Raw genomic sequence first — 18199 nt, forward strand, 5'->3', positions numbered from 1 at the left:
AAATAGTAGATTGAGAGGAGGACGAAGAAGAACAAGAAAAAAAGAAAGAAGAATATAAGAAGGAATAAGAGGAGGGAAAAAGGAAGGTTGGGAGAAGGAAAAAGACGAGGAGGAAGAAGAAAAAAGAAGAGGAGGAGAAGGAGAAAGAAGAATAATCATAAAAAAAAGTAAATTCGGAGGACTGAAATTACGAAGGAGGAAAAAGACGAGAACAACAACAACAACAACAACAGCAATAACAACAGGAACAACAACAACAATATGGAATATAAATAATAATAATAATAATAGTGATCACGAGTACTTATGATAATGAAGAACAAACTTATTCTTGATAATAACAAAAACTTTTACTTGCCCACCTTGAAGATCACCTGTCCACCTTGAGAGAGAGAGAGAGAGGGGAGATTGACACACACACACACACACACACACACACACACACACACACACACACACAAGGTCGCCATCATACACGCTTTGTCTGATAATGACCTCCTCCTCCTCCTCTCTTCCTCCCTTTCCTCATCCTTTTTCTTGTCCTCAAACACAACACGTATCAAGTTTGTAATTCTCTCTCTCTCTCTCTCTCTCTCTCTCTCTCTCTCTCTCTCTCTCTCTCTCTCTCTCTCTCTCTCTCTCTCTCTCTCTCTCTCTCTCTCTCTCTCTCTCTCTCTCTCTCTCTCCACACACATTTTCGGTCTTCTCTCTTTCCCACCTCTTCATTTTCTTTCTCTTTTTTACTTTTCTATTCATCTCTCCATCTTTCTTCCCTTTAAAAAAAAACTCCTACTTCTATATATTTTCCTTCTCCTTCTCCTCGTCTTCCTCCTCTCCCCTCTTTATTCTCTTTCCTTCTCTCTTCTTCATTTAATCTCTCACTCATCTTTTTTCTCTCCTCCGTCCTTCCTTCTCTTTCACATTTCCTCTCTCCTCCTCCTTTCCACTCCTCCTCCTCCTCCACCTCTCCTCCACACAGGGTATAGGAGGCTGTGGCATTTCCTGTGGCGAATTTAAAGCTGTGTTTGTGAAAGCCAGAGGGAGGAGGAGGAGGAAGGGGAAGGAGAGAATTAATAGAAGGGAAGGAAGGATTGGATGGAAAAGAAGCGAAATAGGAAGAAAGGGTGTTAAGAAGGGCTTGAGAGAGAGAGAGAGAGAGAGAGAGAGAGAGAGAGAGAGAGAGAGAGCACTTTAGTAGTATATTGGAGTAAAGAGGTAAGGCTCATTGCCCCTATTCGCTTACCTATTCTCTCTCTCTCTCTCTCTCTCTCTCTCTCTCTCTCTCTCTCTCTCTCTCTCTCTCTCTCTCTACACACACACACACACACACACACACACACACACACACACACACACACACACACACACACACCTGGCAAATGATATATACATGTAGTGAGCTCATGTTTTCCTGTATTTTTTTTCTTCATTTTAAGTAAGTCTGTCTGGCTGGCTGGCTGGCTGTGTGTCTGGCTGAGTTCACGGGGTCTGAGTATTACATATTTCTGTTTTATTATTAGAATGATGAAAACAAGGGCTTATAAGTTAAATTCTAATTTTTTGTTTTTTTTTTTTTTTTTTTTTTTTTTTTTTTGTGTTTCTCTCTCTCTCTCTCTCTCTCTCTCTCTCTCTCTCTCTCTCTCTCTCTCTCTCTCTCTCTCTCTCTCTCTCTCTCTCTCTCTCTCTCTCTCTCTCTCTCTCTCTCTCTCTCTCTCTCTCTCTCTCTCTCTCTCTCTCTCTTCATTGGTGCCTTCAAGTGAGCCGGGTAGCTCCCCGCCTCTGACGTCACCAGTGTAAACAAACATCAGCTGATCCGAGCCAGGACAGAGAAGCTGTGTCTCGACCCCCCCCCCCCTTGCTCTCTCTCTCTCTCTCTCTCTCTCTCTCTCTCTCTCTCTCTCTCTCTCTCTCTCTCTCTCTCTCTCTCTCTCTCTCTCTCTCTCTCTCTCTCTCTCTCTCTCTCTCTCTCTCTCTCTCTCTCTCTCTTTCCTCCTCTCCTCTCCTGGTTTCTCCCTTTCTCTCCCTTTCCCTTTTTTTCTTATCTTTTCCTCCACTCCCTTCGCCCACTTCCTCTCCCTTACCGTCTCTCTCCTCTTCTCTCTTCATCCCCTTCCTGATTCCTTCCTTCCATTCTTTCTGCATTCTTTCCCACCTCTCATTCGTTTTCCTCCTCCCCGTCCCTTCCATTCTCTTCTTCCACTCTCCCTCCCTTGCTTGCCCCTTCACTCTTCTTTGATATTTACCTGCCCGGCGTTTACCTACTCGACACACCTGTAGGCTGGGAGTGGCGATCTGGGAGGAAGTGAGGCGTAAGAACAGGTAGGGATCGAGGGAGAGTGAATGCAGGTAAAGGTACTAGGCTCACTTAGGACAGGTAATTAATGGCCAGGCTTCCTCTTTATTACAGGTAGACGGGTTAACCTGGACGCCCTAAATGTCGAAAGGTAAATAAACAAGTAAAGTTGGCTGGTATTTAATGTTTTGCTTAAAGCTTTTTGAGAAGTTCTGCGGCAAATACAGGAAGTTTGAATGATTAGGTAAAGGATTAGTGAGAAAATGATAACAATATAATATACAAAAACCCAAAAAAGTGAAGACAGACTTTAAATAGAAAAATGAATAGAATAGATTGAAAAATATGAATAATTAAACGGAAAATAAAAGATGCTGAAGATGGAGACATTGAAAGCTGAATGTTTGTAATCGAAGTTGTTGTTGTTTGTGATTATTTACCCCCAAAAAATGAAGACAACTCAAATGGAAAAAATAAATAAAATAAATAAATAGATGAGAAAGACGCATAAGATGATGAAGACGTTGGAAAGTGAGTGTTGGTAATCGAAGTTGTTGTTGTTTGTGATTCTCAACAACAACAAAAAATATATGAAGACGAACTTTAATAGGAAAAAAATATTAAATAGAAGAAAATAATAGAAAAAAGATTTGTAAGATGAGGACGTTGAAAAATGAAAGTTCATAATGTAAGAAGTTGTTTGTGATTCTCAACTAAAAAAATAAAAATATAAGACAAACTGTAAATAGAAGAAAATACAAATAGAAAAAATAGACAAATTAAATAGAAAAACAAAAGATGCATTAGATGAAGGAAGACATTGGAAGTTAAATCGAAGAAGTTGTTGATTCTGGTTCTCAACAAAAAGGAAATGAAGACAAACTGTAAATAAAAAGAAAATAACCAGAAAAATAGAAAAAAATAATAGATAGGAAAAAAAGATGCGTTAGACGAATGTTAATAATCGAAGAAGTTGTTATTTGAGATTCTAAACAAAAAAAAATGAAAACTGTAAATAGAAAAAAAAATAATAACTAGAAAAATAGAAAAAAAAAGAGATACGTTAGATGAAAGTTAATGATCGAAGAAGTTGTCGTTTGTGATTCTCAACAACAACAACAACAAATGAAGACAAACTTTAAATAGGAAAAAAAAAAGATGCCTAAGGTGAGGAAAAGACGTCGGGAGCTGAAGGTTAATAATCGAAGTTGTTCTTTGTGGAATTTATTTTTCGTTTAAGAAGTTTACCTGAATTTTGGGCACGCGAGGCACCTGAACTCACCTCCAATTAACCAGCGTCTCGGCAGGTGAGGCACGCTTTGACACCTGCCTCGCGCTTTTGAAAGGGAAAGCTGTACACGGTGACCTTACCTTACATTTTCTTACCTTACTTACCTTACTGTTGCTCTTAAGGGAAAAGTATACACGGAATCTCTTACCCTTACCTTACTTTCCTTATTTACCTTACCTTTGCCTACCTTCCCTTACCTTACCTTACCTTTCTAGATCTTACTTTGCCTAACGCTCTTGAAAGGGAAAGCTGTACACGGTGACCTTACCTTACATTTTCTTACCTTACTTACCTTACTGTTGCTCTTAAGGGAAAAGTATACACGGAATCTCTTACCCTTACCTTACCTTACCTTACTTTCCTTATTTACCTTACCTTTGCCTACCTTCCCTTACCTTACCTTACCTTTCTAGATCTTACTTTGCCTAACGCTCTTGGAAGGGAAAGCTGTACACGGTGACCTTACCTTACATTTTCTTACCTTACTTACCTTACTGTTGCTCTTAAGGGAAAAGTATACACGGAATCTCTTACCCTTACCTTACCTTACTTTCCTTATTTACCTTACCTTTGCCTACCTTCCCTTACCTTACCTTTCTAGATCTTACTTTGCCTAACGCTCTTGGAAGGGAAAGCTATACACGGTGTCTCTTACCTTACCTTACCTTACCTTACCTTACTTTCCTTATTTATTTTACCTATGCATACCTTACCTTACCTCGCCTGACACTCTTAAGGGAAAGGTATACGCGATGTCTCTTACCTTACCTTACCTTACCTTACCTATACATACCTTACCTTACCTTGCCTGACGCTCTTAAAAGGGAAAGCTATACACGGTGGCTCTTACCTTCCCTTAACTTACCTTACATTTTCTTACCTTACCTACTTTTCTATACCTTACCTTGGCTAACACTTAACGGAAAGGTATACACGGAGTCTCTTTCCTTACTTTACCTTACCTTACCTTACCTTACTTTCCTTATTTACCTTACCTTTGCATACCTTACCTTACCTTGCTGTACCTTACCTTGCCTAATGCTCTTGAAAGGGAAAGCTACGCACGGTGGCTCTTACCTTACCTTAACTTACCTTACATTTTCTTACCTTACTTACCTTACACTTTCTTACCTTACTTGCCTTTCTATGCCTTACCTTGACTGACGTTTTTGAAAGGGAAAGGTATACTCGGTGTCCCCTACCTTACCTTAACTTACCTTACATTTTTCTTACCTTACCTACCTTTGCATGCTGTACCTTACCTTACCTTGCCTAACACTCTTTTCCTCCACTTCCTTCGTCTCTCTCCTCTTCTCTCTTATCCCCTTCCTAATTCCTTCCTTCCATTTTTCCAATCTACCATTTGCTTTCCTCCTTCTCTCCTCCTCTTCCCTTCCCTTCCTCATATTTCCCTCCCTTCTTTGTCCCTTCCCTCTTCCTCTTTCTTTCTCCTTCCCTTCTTTCCTTCTTTCATCTTTATACTCTCTCTCTCTCTCTCTCTCTCTCTCTCTCTCTCTCTCTCTCTCTCTCTCTCTCTCTCTCTCTCTCTCTCTCTCATCCCTTCCCTTACTCCCTATCTCTAACCCTTACCCTTTCCTCCCTTCTTTCCTCCCTCCTTTCTTCCCATTCCTTCCTCTGTTCTCCTCATGTTTCCATGTTTTCCATGTTTCCATGTTTACCCTCCCTTCCTTCCTACTTACCTCTCTCTCTCTCTCTCTCTCTCTCTCTCTCTCTCTCTCTCTCTCTCTCTCTCTCTCTCTCTCTCTCTCTCTCTCTCTCTCTCTCTCTCTCTCTCTCTCTCTCTCTCTCTCTCTCTCTCTCTCTCTCTCTCTCTCTCTCTCTCTCTCTCTCTCTCTCTCTCTCTCTCTCTCTCTCTCTCTCTCTCTCTCTCTCTCGGTGTCAATCAATGCCTCATGTCTTACCTTTTGATCACACTTCCACCTGGAGGAGGAGGAGGAGGAGGAGGAGAAGGAGGAGGAGGAGGAGGAGGAAGAGATAGTAGTGGTGAGGACGAGAGAGAGAGAGAGAGAGAGAGGATCGTGTTTACAGCGTGGCACAAAAGAGTTAATGGAGATGGGTCAGTGTCGTCCTCCTCTTCCTCCTCTTTTTCTCCTCCTCCTCTTCTCCTCTTCCTTCTCCGTTTCCCCTTTCTCCTCTCCTCCCCTTTTTTTCCCTTTTTCCTTTTCCTCTTCCTTTTCTTCTTCTCTTCCTCCTCTTTTCTTTCCCCATTTCCTCCTTTCCCTCCTTCCATCTCACCCATTTTTCTTTCCCCTTTTTCCTCTTCCTCTTCACTTTTCCTCCTCTTCCTCCTCTTTTCTTTCTTCATTTATTCCTTTCCCTCTTTCTATCTCATCCATTTCTCTTCCCTTTTTCCTCTTCCTCTTCACTTTCCCTCTTCTTCTCCTCCTCTTCTTCTCCTCTTTTCCTCCACTTCCTCCTTTCTTTTTCATTTTCCCCTTTCCCTCCTTCTATCTCTTCCCTTTTTCATCTTCTTCATCCTTCATCTTCTTCTTGCTTCTAGTTCTGTCTCGTCTTCCTCCTCTCTTTCTCTCCTCTTCCTCTTCCTTCTCTTCTATTTCTCCTCCCCCGACTTCTTTCCTCTTGTCTATTTTTCTCCTTCCTCTTTGCCTTTCTTCTCTCCATTCTCTTCCTCCTCCTCCTCCTCCTCCACCTCATCGCCCTTATCATTTTCTTTCCTCTTCATCTCCCTTTTCATTCCTTCCTCCTCATCTCGCCCTCGTCTTTCTTTCCCTCCTCCTCCTGCTCCTCCTCCTCCTCACTGTTATTGTCGTTTCCTCCTCCTCTTTCCTCCTTTCCTCTTTCTCTCCCCGTAAGTTTCCTCGTTTTCTTTTCCTCCTCTTTTTTTCCTTTCCTCCTCTTTCACTCCTTTCCTTCTTCTCTCTTTCTTCTTCTCTTACATCCTCTTATCGCAAGCTTTCTTCATCTTTCTTTCTCTCCTCCTCCTCCTCCTCCTCCTCCCTCTCCTTCTTCTTTTCCTCTCTCTCTCTCTCTCTCTCTCTCTCTCTCTCTCTCTCTCTCTCTCTCTCTCTCTCTCTCTCTCTCTCTCTCTCTCTCTCTCTCTCTCTCTCTCTCTCCTCCTCCTTCTCCTCCTCCTCCTTTTCCTCCTCCTCCTTTTCCTCCTCGTCCTTCTCCTCTCTCTCTCTCTCTCTCTCTCTCTCTCTCTCTCTCTCTCTCTCTCTCTCTCTCTCTCTCTCTCTCTCTCTCTCTCTCTCTCTCTCTCTCTCTTTACTCGTATTTTCCATTATTTTTAGAGCTTATCGAGGCATTTGATAGCCCGTGAGAGAGAGAGAAAATGAGATAAAGGAGAGGGAATGAAGGAGGATGAAGAGAGAGAGAGAGAGAGAGAGGTCATTGTAACATTAACGCGTAGGGCAAGGTCAGGTCAGGTAAAGAACATGAGAAAGGTCAGTTTGAGGTCAGGTGAAGGTCATTGCTGATTACTGGTGATTGAAAGGTTGTGAAGGGTCATTGGGGTCAGAGAGAGAGAGAGAGAGAGAGAGAGAGAGAGAGAGAGAGAGAGAGAGAGAGAGAGAGAGAGAGAGAGAGAGAGAGAGAGAGAGAGAGGGGGAATAATTTAAAGCATTGAAAAGTGAAAATAGGATAATGTAAAACTGAAAAGAAAAAAATGTGTGTGAGAGAGAGAGAGAGAGAGAGAGAGAGAGAGAGAGAGAGAGAGAGCACCTAATAAAAACAAGCGGCGAGAATGTATGCCGTTGTCTGTCTGTTTTACCACCTGTCTGTCTGTCTGTCTGTGTGGCCAAGGTGAACGCTTTTTTCTATGCTTTTGTTTTTAGTTCAACTTTTATATAATTTACTGGAGTCATTTTGCTGATCATTTCCTATCTATCAGTCTATCTATCTATTTATCCATCTGGCTGTCTATGTATCTATTCATCTATCTATCTATCATCTATCTATATCGTTGACTTTAAATCGGAAACCTAGAATTCACTTTTTTTTTCTTTTTTTTTTTTCTTTTTTTTTTTCCGAACGCGAAATAAAAACATCAAATTTTCACGTTATTTCTCGTCGGTCTCAGAGTGTTTTCTTTGACTGTATTATTTGATTTTTATTTATTTGATTTTTTACTTTATATTCTTCTTTAACTTATTTCCCCTTCTTCATCTTTTTTTTCTCTTCTTCTTGTTATCCTTTTGCTTCATATCGTTTACCCTCTTTCCCTTGGCTTTCTCTGTTTGGCTGTGTGATTTTTCTTCATTTCTCCATTTTTCTTTACTATCTCCATATCTATTTGTATTTGTCTTAATTTCTCTCTTTCCTTTCCTTATTTAGCTTTATTTTCTTAATCTTGATTTCTCTTCGGTTTCAGAGTGTTGGTTTCTTTTTGTCGTTCCTTTGGTTTCATTACCTGAGGGAGTGTTGATTGAAGGAGGAGGAGGAGGAGGAGGAGGTAGAAGAGAAGGAGGATTGAAGAGGAAAGCAAGGTTATTTGATTCAGGTAAAGGTTGTCACACGTCTCTCTCTCTCTCTCTCTCTCTCTCTCTCTCTCTCTCTCTCTCTCTCTCTCTCTCTCTCTCTCTCTCATCAACTCATCCAATAAAAATCAATAGTAAGTAATAATTTTAAAGTGCAATAAATAAAGTCTAGTTGCTAATGGCTTTACTTGATTTTACTACCACCACCACCACCATTACCACCACCACCACCATCACCATCACCACCACCACCATCATCACCATCATCAACACCACCACCACCACCATCATCATCATCACCACCACCACCATACCATCACCATCATCAACACCACCACCACCACCATCATCATCATCACCACCACCACCACCACCACCACCATTACCACCACCACCATCATCACCACCACCATCACCATCATTACCACCACCACCACCATCACCACCACCACCACCATCACCACCACCACCACCATCATCAACACCACCACCACCACCATCATCACCACCACCACCACCACCATCATCACCACCACCACCACCATCATTACCACCACCACCATCATCACCACCACCATCACCATCATCAACACCACCACCACCACCACCATCATCACCACCACCATCACCATCATCAACACCACCACCACCACCACCACCACCATCATCATCATCATCATCATCATCACCACCACCACCATCACCATCATCAACACCACCACCACCATCATCACCACCGCCACCATCACCATCATCAGCAACACCACCACCACCACCACCATCATCACCATCATCACCACCACCATCATCACCACCATCACCACCACCAGAAAATTGAATGTGAAATAGTTGGAAAGATGGGATTCACCTCCACTCAAACTAAGCACTTCATCACCACCACCACCACCACTTTGCGCTTTCCTTCTTCCTTCCACTTGATTCCACTTTCTTTTTCTTGCCTAACTTTTCTTAATTTTCCTCATTTACTTTTTTTTTTTAATTGAGGGGAAGAGGGGAGGGTGATGGTCAGGAAAAGGTGGGGGGGGAGTGGGGAAGACATGTGACCTTATGTATCTTCAAGGTCATAGGTCAAGGCAGAGAGAGAGAGATTTGGGTAGGTTTTCATTGATCTCCTCCCTATTCTCCTTCCTCCTCCTTCTCCTCCTCCTCCTCCATCCTTTCCTTTGTCTTCTTCCTCCTCCTCCCTTCGTTTCCTCCCTCCTCGTCACTTTTTCGTAAGTTTTTCCTCTTTCACTCTTGTTCCCTCTTCGTCTTTTTAGCTTTCTTTCTATTCCCTTCTTTATTTCCACTTTCTCTTCATCCCCCTTCGTGTTCTGTTCATCATTTATCTTCCTTTCTTGTTTTCTTATTTTCTATCTTGTTTGCATTTCTTTTTTTTCTTCTTAAACGTAATCTCTTCTTATTCTCCTTCTTTTATCTCCTTGTTCTTCACCTCTTCTTTTCTTGTTATCCTTTTTCTTCTTTTCTTTTAGCTTCTTTTGCCTTTGTTTTCCCTGTTTGAGTGTTTTGATTTCCTCCATTTTTCTTTACCATCTCCATATTTATTTGTATTTGTCTTTATTTCTCTCCTTCCTTTTCTTTGTTTTCCTACTCCTCTTTACTTTACTTTTTTGTGTTTTCCTTCCGTCCTTTTTTATTTCTTCGTTTTTTTTGTGTTATGTCTTCATCTTTATTCATTTTTACCTTCGTTTATTTTCTTCCTTTCCCTTATTTTATTATTTTCCTCAACTCCTCTCCTCTTTGCTTCCCTTTTTTTGTGTTTTCCTTCCGTTCTTTCTTTATTTCTTCGTTTTTTTTTTGTTTTGATTTCTCTTCATTATTCATTTTAATCTTCGTTTCTTTTCTTTCTTTCCCTTATTTTATTATTTTCCTCAACTCCTTTCCTCTTTACTTCCCTTTTTCTGTGTGATTTCCTTTCGTTTTTTGTGTTCTGCCTCTCCTTCGTTATTCATTTTTACCTTCGTTTCTTTTCTTCCTTTTCCTTATTTCATTATTTTCCTTAACTCCTCTCCTCTTTGCTTCCCTTTTTTGTGTTTTCCTTCCGTTTTTTTTTTTATTTCGTTTTTTGTGTGTTCTGCCTCTTCATCTTTATTCAATTTTACCTTCGTTTTTTCCTTCCTTTCTTTTGTTATCTCTGACGCCTCTTCCTGACCTTTCATACTTCCTTTATCTTCACTTTCCTCCTCCTCCCCTTTCGTTGTTCTCATCAATTCTCTCTCTTTCCCTTATTCCTCTTTTCTTCTCCTTCTCCTTTTATTTTATTTTCTCTTCTTTCTGTGTAATCATTTCTGGCTTCTCTTTTATTTTATTTTAACCTTTTTCGTAATTCTCTCTCTCTCTCTCTCTCTCTCTCTCTCTCTCTCTCTCTCTCTCTCTCTCTCTCTCTCTCTCTCTCTCTCTCTCTCTCTCTCTCTCTCTCTCAGTTAAACATGGGAGTACTAATATATTTTGATTTTATGTGGAGGATATGTGTTGTAATTCTCTCTCTCTCTCTCTCTCTCTCTCTCTCTCTCTCTCTCTCTCTCTCTCTCTCTCTCTCTCTCTCTCTCTCTCTCTCTCTCTCTCTCTCTCTCTCTCTCTCTCTCAACACTTGCTCTATTGATTTTTTTTTTTTTTGCCTATTGCGCCGGTAAGCATCTTCCAGCAGGGCCTGATGGTCGGCTGATTTGGTCTTCCCAGGGGCACTGAGTACCCGGCCCAGCCCGTTCTAGCGCAGGCGACAGTTTATAGTGGCGCCATCTTGCATTGGCTCATGCTGCCCCCCCGGAACTCGATTTTCTTGAGCTTGGACTACGCTTCTAGGGAGTGATGGTTGATCTTCAGTCTTCAGCATGTGGGTGTGGGTAGTTTCCACTCGGCGGTGACTGAAAAATCCGAGTGGTAGGTCAGTGTTGGGTTCTTTCTTTTTTTTTCCCTCCATCAAATCTAGTATTTTTTTAAGCTCTTTGGTCGAGGTTGATTTTCCTGAATGTTGTTGTTTTTTTTTTCATTGTTTTCTCGTTGTTCGTTTGTTTGTCTTTGTTTTTTTTTTGTTTGTTTTTCATGTTGATTTTTTTTTCTGCGTTTTAAAGTTCTCATGGCCGCTCCTCATTCTCTCTCTCTCTCTCTCTCTCTCTCTCTCTCTCTCTCTCTCTCTCTCTCTCTCTCTCTCTCTCTCTCTCTCTCTCTCTCTCTCTCTCTCTCTCTCTCTCTCTCTCTCTCTCTCTCTCTCTCTCTCTCTCTCTCTCTCTCTCTCTCTCTCCTTCATCCTCCCAGTTTGTTTATGCCAGAGAGAGAGAGAGACCTACACCTTCCTCAATAATTAGTGTCACACTCACACTTCCTCCTCCTCTTCCTCTCTTTCTCCTCCTCCTCTTCCTCTCTTTCTCCTCCTCCTCTCTTTCCCCTCCAACTCCTCTCTTTCTCCTCCTCCTCCTCCCCTCAATACATTCCTCCTTTCATCTCCAGTCATCCTGTTTCCTTTCCCTTCCTTCCTTCCTTTCCTTCTTCCTCCTTTATTCCCACCACTCACTGTCCTTCTCCTCCCTCCTTTCTCCTCCTCCACCCCTCCCTTCACCCCCTCCATCCTTCCCTCTATCGCCTCTTGATCTCGTTCCTTCTTCCCTCCACCTCCCCCCCCCTCCCCCCCCTTCACTGAATCTCATCCCTCCACCCCTTCCTTTCCTCCCTCCCTTCATCACACCCTCCCTCTCTCCCTCCCTCGCCGGCTTTTGTAACACCTGTGACGTGAGAAACACAGGTGTCTCTAACCCACAAATGTATGCACCACCACCACATACTACAGCTACTACTACTACTACTACTACTACTACTACTACTACTACTACTACTCAAAATTTCTTAGTAAGGTAAAAAAAACTCGTGTATCTAAGCAAGGAGAATGTAACTGGTTGACTGACCTTGGCTAGAGAGAGAGAGAGAGAGAGAGAGAGAGAGAGAGAGAGGAACAGGAACAGGAGCTAGGCAGGTTATCACTAATAGAAAGAAGGGAGAGGAGGAGGAGGAGGAGCTATCATAAATGACTACGTATTGGGTTATTACTTCATCTCATCATTTTTTCCTGCACTTCATTATTTTTTTTTTCATTGTTTCTGCTCCTATTTTTTTCACTGATTTCCTCTACTTTCGTCATATTCCATCTCTTCGCAGCGTCACTGACTCCCTATTGCACACGGTTTTCTCTTTTTTTCTTTCGTTTTTCTTTTATTTTTTCACTGATTTCCTCTATTTTCATCTTTTCATCAATATTTATCTCTTCGTAGCGTCACTGATTTCCTCTGCCATACCTTGTTATTTCTCTTTCTCTCCCTCCAGACGCGAGCAGTGGAGGGAGGCGGCGGGGGAGACAGCGGGAAGACAGGGCGAGGGCGGATGGCGGTGAGGTGAGTGTTGCTATCCTGTCTTTTACGAACACAAACGTTTAGGACGGAAATACACAGCTAGGTAGAAATGAAGGTGCCCCCCCCCATCTCTCTCTCTCTCTCTCTCTCTCTCTCTCTCTCTCTCTCTCTCTCTCTCTCTCTCTCTCTCTCTCTCTCTCTCTCTCTCTCTCTCTCTCTCTCTCTCTCCCGCTGCTCGTAATTTCTCGTTATTTTTCAAGCTTCCCAATCTCTTTAATTAACTTCACCCGTACATTGACCTCCAGAGAGCCACCTGGTGCCACTTACCTTCACTAGTGGCTCCAGGTAAGCAACTCCTACCTCGCCCTTCTGTCCCTGGCACTCACTCGCCGAAGTACAAATCTGCTGGCCTTGGTTCGAATCCCGGCCAGTTAAGTCGTCGTGCAACCCACCTAGCTAATCATCCTTCCTCTCGCGATGGCCGATAAATGGATACCTGGGGACACCTGAGGAAGGTAAACTGTGGTAACCCGGATGTTGCACTTTCTTAATTACTGGTACCTTGCTTGCCTACTCGATTTGACTCCCTTTCTCTTACTGTCTAGTCTTACCCTGCTGTTTCCTGCTTATTTTCTCAGTTCGCTCTTTCCTACTCACTTACTCCCTGCTTGCCTACTCGATTTGACTCGCTCTCTCTTACTCTGTCTAGTCTTCCTCTGCTGTTTCCTGCTTAATGTCAGTTCGCTTATTCCTACTCACTTATTCCCTGCTTGCCTACTCGATTTGACTCTCTTTCTCTTACTCTGTCTAGTCTTACTCTGCCGTTTCCTGCTTATTTTCTCAGTTCGCTCATTCCTACTGACTTACTCCCTGCTTGCCTACTCGATTTGACTCTTTTTCTCTTACTGTCTACTCTTACCCTGCTGTTTCCTGCTTATTTTCTCAGTTCGCTCATTCCTACTCACTTACTCCCTGCTTATCTTCTCAATTTACTCTTTCTCACTAACCTCTTCCCTGCTGGCCTGCTTGCTTTGTCACTTTACTGCTCTGTTTTTTGTCCCCACCTGCTCGATTTGGACTTACCTGCTCTGCGGTTTCACTGTTTACCGTCTCAGTTTGCCTTTTTCTTTTCACTGGTTACCTGTTTATACCTTTTCTATGTTCCTCTATTTGCCTACAAGTTTCACACACCTTTTCTACATTTTTCTACTTGCCTACTGAATGTGACCTTTTTTTTAACGTTTTGGTACTTGTCCACCCAATTTACCGCACCCTTTGAAAGCTTTCCTACTTTCCCACTCCATTTGACGTTCTTTTTCAACGCTTTCCTACTTCCCTACTCAATTTGGCACTTTCCTATTTAGGGTAATCGGTTTCTCTCTTCCCTATCCTGCTTACCTTCTTTCATGGTTACCTACTTACCTACTGTGGGCTTTTTCTTCTAAGCTATTCAGACTGGTCATTCATGCTTTCCTCACCTTATTCTGGGTATTTTTTAATCTCCTCTTCCTGCTGCTTCTTTTTGTCTTCTCGTTCTTCCTTTTTTTTTCTCTCTCTATGACTTCGTGTCGAACCAGCGACTGTGGTGCAACTGACTCGAGGCCTGTTGCCGGCTTAGTCCGTGAACGCCAGGGGCTTCGTGGTGCAGTGGTTAGCACACTCGGCTCACAATCGAGAGAGCCCGGGTTCGATTCCCGGGCGGAGTGGAAAAAGTTGGGCGGCTTTTCCGATACCCTACGCCCCTGGCCACCCAGCAGTGAATGGGTACCAGGTATTAATCGGGGGTTGTGTCCCGTCTCCTGGTATCTGTTGCCTTCTCCTATAATTCCTTCCCCCTCCTGTCTCTCTCCGGCATTATGACCACAGATGTTGCGCCGACTAAACAAAACTTTCCTTTTCCGTGAACGCCAACCCCGGCTACATGGGCACGCAACAAGCCTCTCTGACGTCGATCCAGCTCATAGGGTTGCTTATGTACGCGACAACCCTGAGTGGAGGAGATCAAGGGGACGCCCACGCAACTCATGACTGGGGCAAGTCGATCGATCCTGCCAGAAGGGCCTCAGGTTGGCATTGTCAGACACTCCCACGGTCCAGCGTTGCCAAATTATCGTGCTCATCGCATTGTATTTTCGTAGTTTCGGACCGATAACTATGGCAAAAAGTAAAAAAAAAGAGCATCAATAGATAACAGCTGTAACGCTAACTTTAATTTTCTATCGTTTTTTGTGCAGGTACGAGAGTTTGAGGCTTAAAAATGATAAATACAACGTGGTGAATACGATAATCTGGCAAAGCTACTTCCACCCCTCACATCAACAATTTTCAAAGGCCTAAAAGAAGATCACTCGGGTCCTCACGAGTGTTTTTTTTTCAGGCTCATGGTACAGAAGAAGGGTCAGTCTACCACCACGGTCATAGAACTACCGGAAATGCCCACAACTCCTACGAAAGCCTTGTCAAATGTGTGTGCTTGGGCTCAGAGATATTAAACCCTTGACTGCGAATTTCCTACTTGAGGTAACAATGTAGTGAGGAAGCTTATCGCACGCCCCGACGATCTTCCCTTCAGCCTGCTACATGCTAGACACATGACATCATCCGAGAGAGAGAGAGAGAGAGAGAGAGAGAGAGAGACTGTGGGGAGGATCAGATCCGGCAAAAGGGGGAGGTTTGGGGGAAGAGGAGTGCACTATTTAGAAAAAAAATGTAGTTCCTATAAAAAAGGAAAATTCTGGAAGTTTTTTTTTCTCAATTTCCTTCTCTCGCACTCCAACACATTCTTTTACTCGTTCACCCACTTACTGACTCACACTTTCTTACTCATTCATCTCCACACTTACTCATATTCTCACTCATCTTCTTACTCATTCACTTACTAACATTCATCGACTTACCCCTTTATATATTCACCCGTTCATCTACTTACTAACGCGTACACTTACTCATCTAATTACTCATATACGTACTCTCGCTCATTCATAGACCTACCATACATATCTCCGCACTCATCCTTCCCCTCGTGTTTAAATTTTCCTCTTCACAGCGTATGGTTTAAAGTCAAAGGTTATGCCAATTCTCAAGCATGACTCCCGCGACTCGACTGGGCAGAGAGAACACCCGAGTCATTCATTCATTCTCTCTCTCTCTCTCTCTCTCTCTCTCTCTCTCTCTCTCTCTCTCTCTCTCTCTCTCTCTCTCCTTAATCCCCATTCGCATTAGATTTCGTCGGGATAGTATGGGTTAGGATACACCATAACACACACACACACACACACACACACACACACACACACACACACACACACACATAACTCCCGAACACACCCCTTTCTACTAGTTAATGAGCACCCGCTATATCGATAACACCTGTGTGCAGATGTTAGTGCTACTACCTCGCATGCGCAGTCACCGCCACCCCGTCAAGCGTCGAATATATGTGTGCTTGAGCTTCGACATGACTGGAAATATAAGCCCGTATTTTTTTTTTTTCTTTTATCGTTTCGGGTTCTCAGTTCGTCCGTTTGAAAAGCCTCTCGTAGAAGTTCCTGGGCTTGTCATGGACTGTTTTATGATCCTAGTGATAGTTTTACGCGACCTCTGCACCTGAACTGGAAAATTACCCATGAAAACCCGGTTAACCTTCTCTGAGGCCTTGGAAAATAGTCGTAGTGGGAGCCTGATACGTTTTAAAATATGGGTTTATGGCCAAAGGAGTCTCGTGGGGTCACTGTGTTCTTGCCGGCGTGTTCTCAGCTTGGCGATGCGCTCCAAGGACAACCTGCTATGCTTGCCTCCTGTCGTTGCTTGTCTCGCCTCCAACACTCACCCGCCTGTTACCTGTTGTCCTCCTTCACGTGTTGCTGAGTGTCACGCATGAGATCGAGAGTACACGAGTCTAGGCGAGGAAAAGAGAAAAGAAAGGAATATAGAAATAGTAACTTATTCGTTTTAAGATCAAATAAAAGTATTGGCTTACGAACACACACACAAAAAAACAGCGAGTAAAAGTAGTTGAAAATAAGAAAGTACTTGGAAAATAATGATACTTTTTGATGGTTTAAAGACCAATGAAAGTATTTAACCATTAATACACAGAACAGTAACCGCTCGGTATTATTAATTATAACAAAGAATAGGATAGCACGACTGACTGAACTACATTAGGAGTATTGGGGTCAAAGGGAACATTTAGGTGAAGAAAACACACAAAAAATCCCACAAGGTTCGGTATTAGGTCCACTTTTGTTTATTATTTATATCAATGACTTAGATACAGGAATTAGTAGTAATGTCAGTAAGTTTGCAGATGATACCAAGATCGGTAGAGTAATTGAGTCGGATCAGGACGCTAGTATTCTCCAGGGTGAACTAAACAGATTGTATGACTGGGCGGATAAATGGCAGATGGAGTTCAATGTAGGGAAGTGCAGTATTCTGAGTGTAGGTAGGAACAACCCCTCTCATAACTATTGCTTAAATGACACTCTCATAAGCAGGTCTGGGTGCGAGAGAGATATAGGGGTCTTAGTGAGCTCTGATCTCCGTTGAAGGGCACAATGCATATAAGGTAGAAATCGGGCAAATAGGGTACTGGGATTTATTTCAAGGAGCGTAAGCAACAGAAGCGCCGAAGTCTTCCTCAAACTATATTTAGCATTAGTTAGACCTCATCTTGACTATGCGGTTCAGTTCTGGTCACTTTACTATAGAATGGATATCAAAATGTTAGAATCGGTGCAGAGGAGGATGACTAAGATGATTCAGGGGTTGAGAAACTTGCCATACGAAGAAAGACTCAAACAGTTTAACTTGCATTCTTTAGAAAGGCGAAGGGTGCGTGGAGACATGATCGAGGTTTATAAATGGATGAAGGGCTTTAATAAGGGAGACATTTATAAGGTTTTGTTAGTAAGAGAACCGGGTAGGACACGAAGTAATGGATTTAAACTGGATAAATTCAGATTCAACAGGGACATGGGCAAAAATTGGTTTAGTAACAGGGTGGTGGATGAGTGGAATAGGCTTAGCAGTCATGTGGTGACTGCCAATACAATTGTCACATTCAAAAATAGATTAGATAAATTCATGGACAGCGATATTACGTGGGGTTAGATACACGGGAGCTACACAGAAGCTTAGGTTCAGAGGAGCTGCCTCGTACAGGCCTACCGGCCTCTTGCAGACTCCTATGTTCATATGTTCTTCTTATGTTCTTATGTTCAATTTATAGTATGCAGAGATTTTTATTTTGCTTTCGCCTGTTACATCTTCTCCTCGTCACCTGTAATATAATATCCTTTTGTCACTCTCTGTACCTCTGTTCTTCATCCTCTCCCTTTCCTTCACTTTGCCCCCCTCTCTCCCACCCTTCTTTTATCTCTATGCATAATGGCAAACAAATAATAACGATAATAAGATTTTTTTTTTTTTACATATATAGCGACAGCGAGGTTGTGGTGATGGTGGTGGTGGTGGTGGTGGGAGGGGTGATCGTGGTGGTGGTGATGTTAGTTGCGGTGGTGGTGGTGGTGATGGTAGTGGTAGGGGAGGGATGATAGTAGTGGTGGTGGTGATGTTAGTTGTGGTGGTGATGATGGTGGTAATAATATAACCTGTACACCTGTTAATTGATCAAAAAAGTGTTCATTCATAGTGGAACCACGTGTGTGTGTGTGTGTGTGTGTGTGCTGTACCTCATTCCTGCGTTGTGTACCTGTGCTGCTCACCTTTAGTGCTCACGTAATATTCAGCAATAAAAGGAAAGGCCCACACGAGGCAAAAGTCAGCAGGTATT

At 42.7% G+C, this 18199-nt stretch overlaps 1 long non-coding RNA gene across 1 annotated transcript in view; it reads left to right on the forward strand.

Moving 5' to 3' along the window:
• The window catches only part of LOC127000217 (uncharacterized), a 129388-nt gene that overhangs the window by 16992 nt on the left and 94197 nt on the right, over positions 1-18199 (forward strand). The window contains exon 2 of the long non-coding RNA XR_007753818.1: positions 12377-12444. This is a non-coding gene — a long non-coding RNA (uncharacterized LOC127000217). The remainder of the gene's footprint in view (positions 1-12376; positions 12445-18199) is intronic.

This window comes from Eriocheir sinensis, chromosome 18 (genome assembly GCF_024679095.1).
Source record: "Eriocheir sinensis breed Jianghai 21 chromosome 18, ASM2467909v1, whole genome shotgun sequence".
NCBI classification, from domain to species: Eukaryota; Metazoa; Arthropoda; class Malacostraca; order Decapoda; family Varunidae; genus Eriocheir; species Eriocheir sinensis.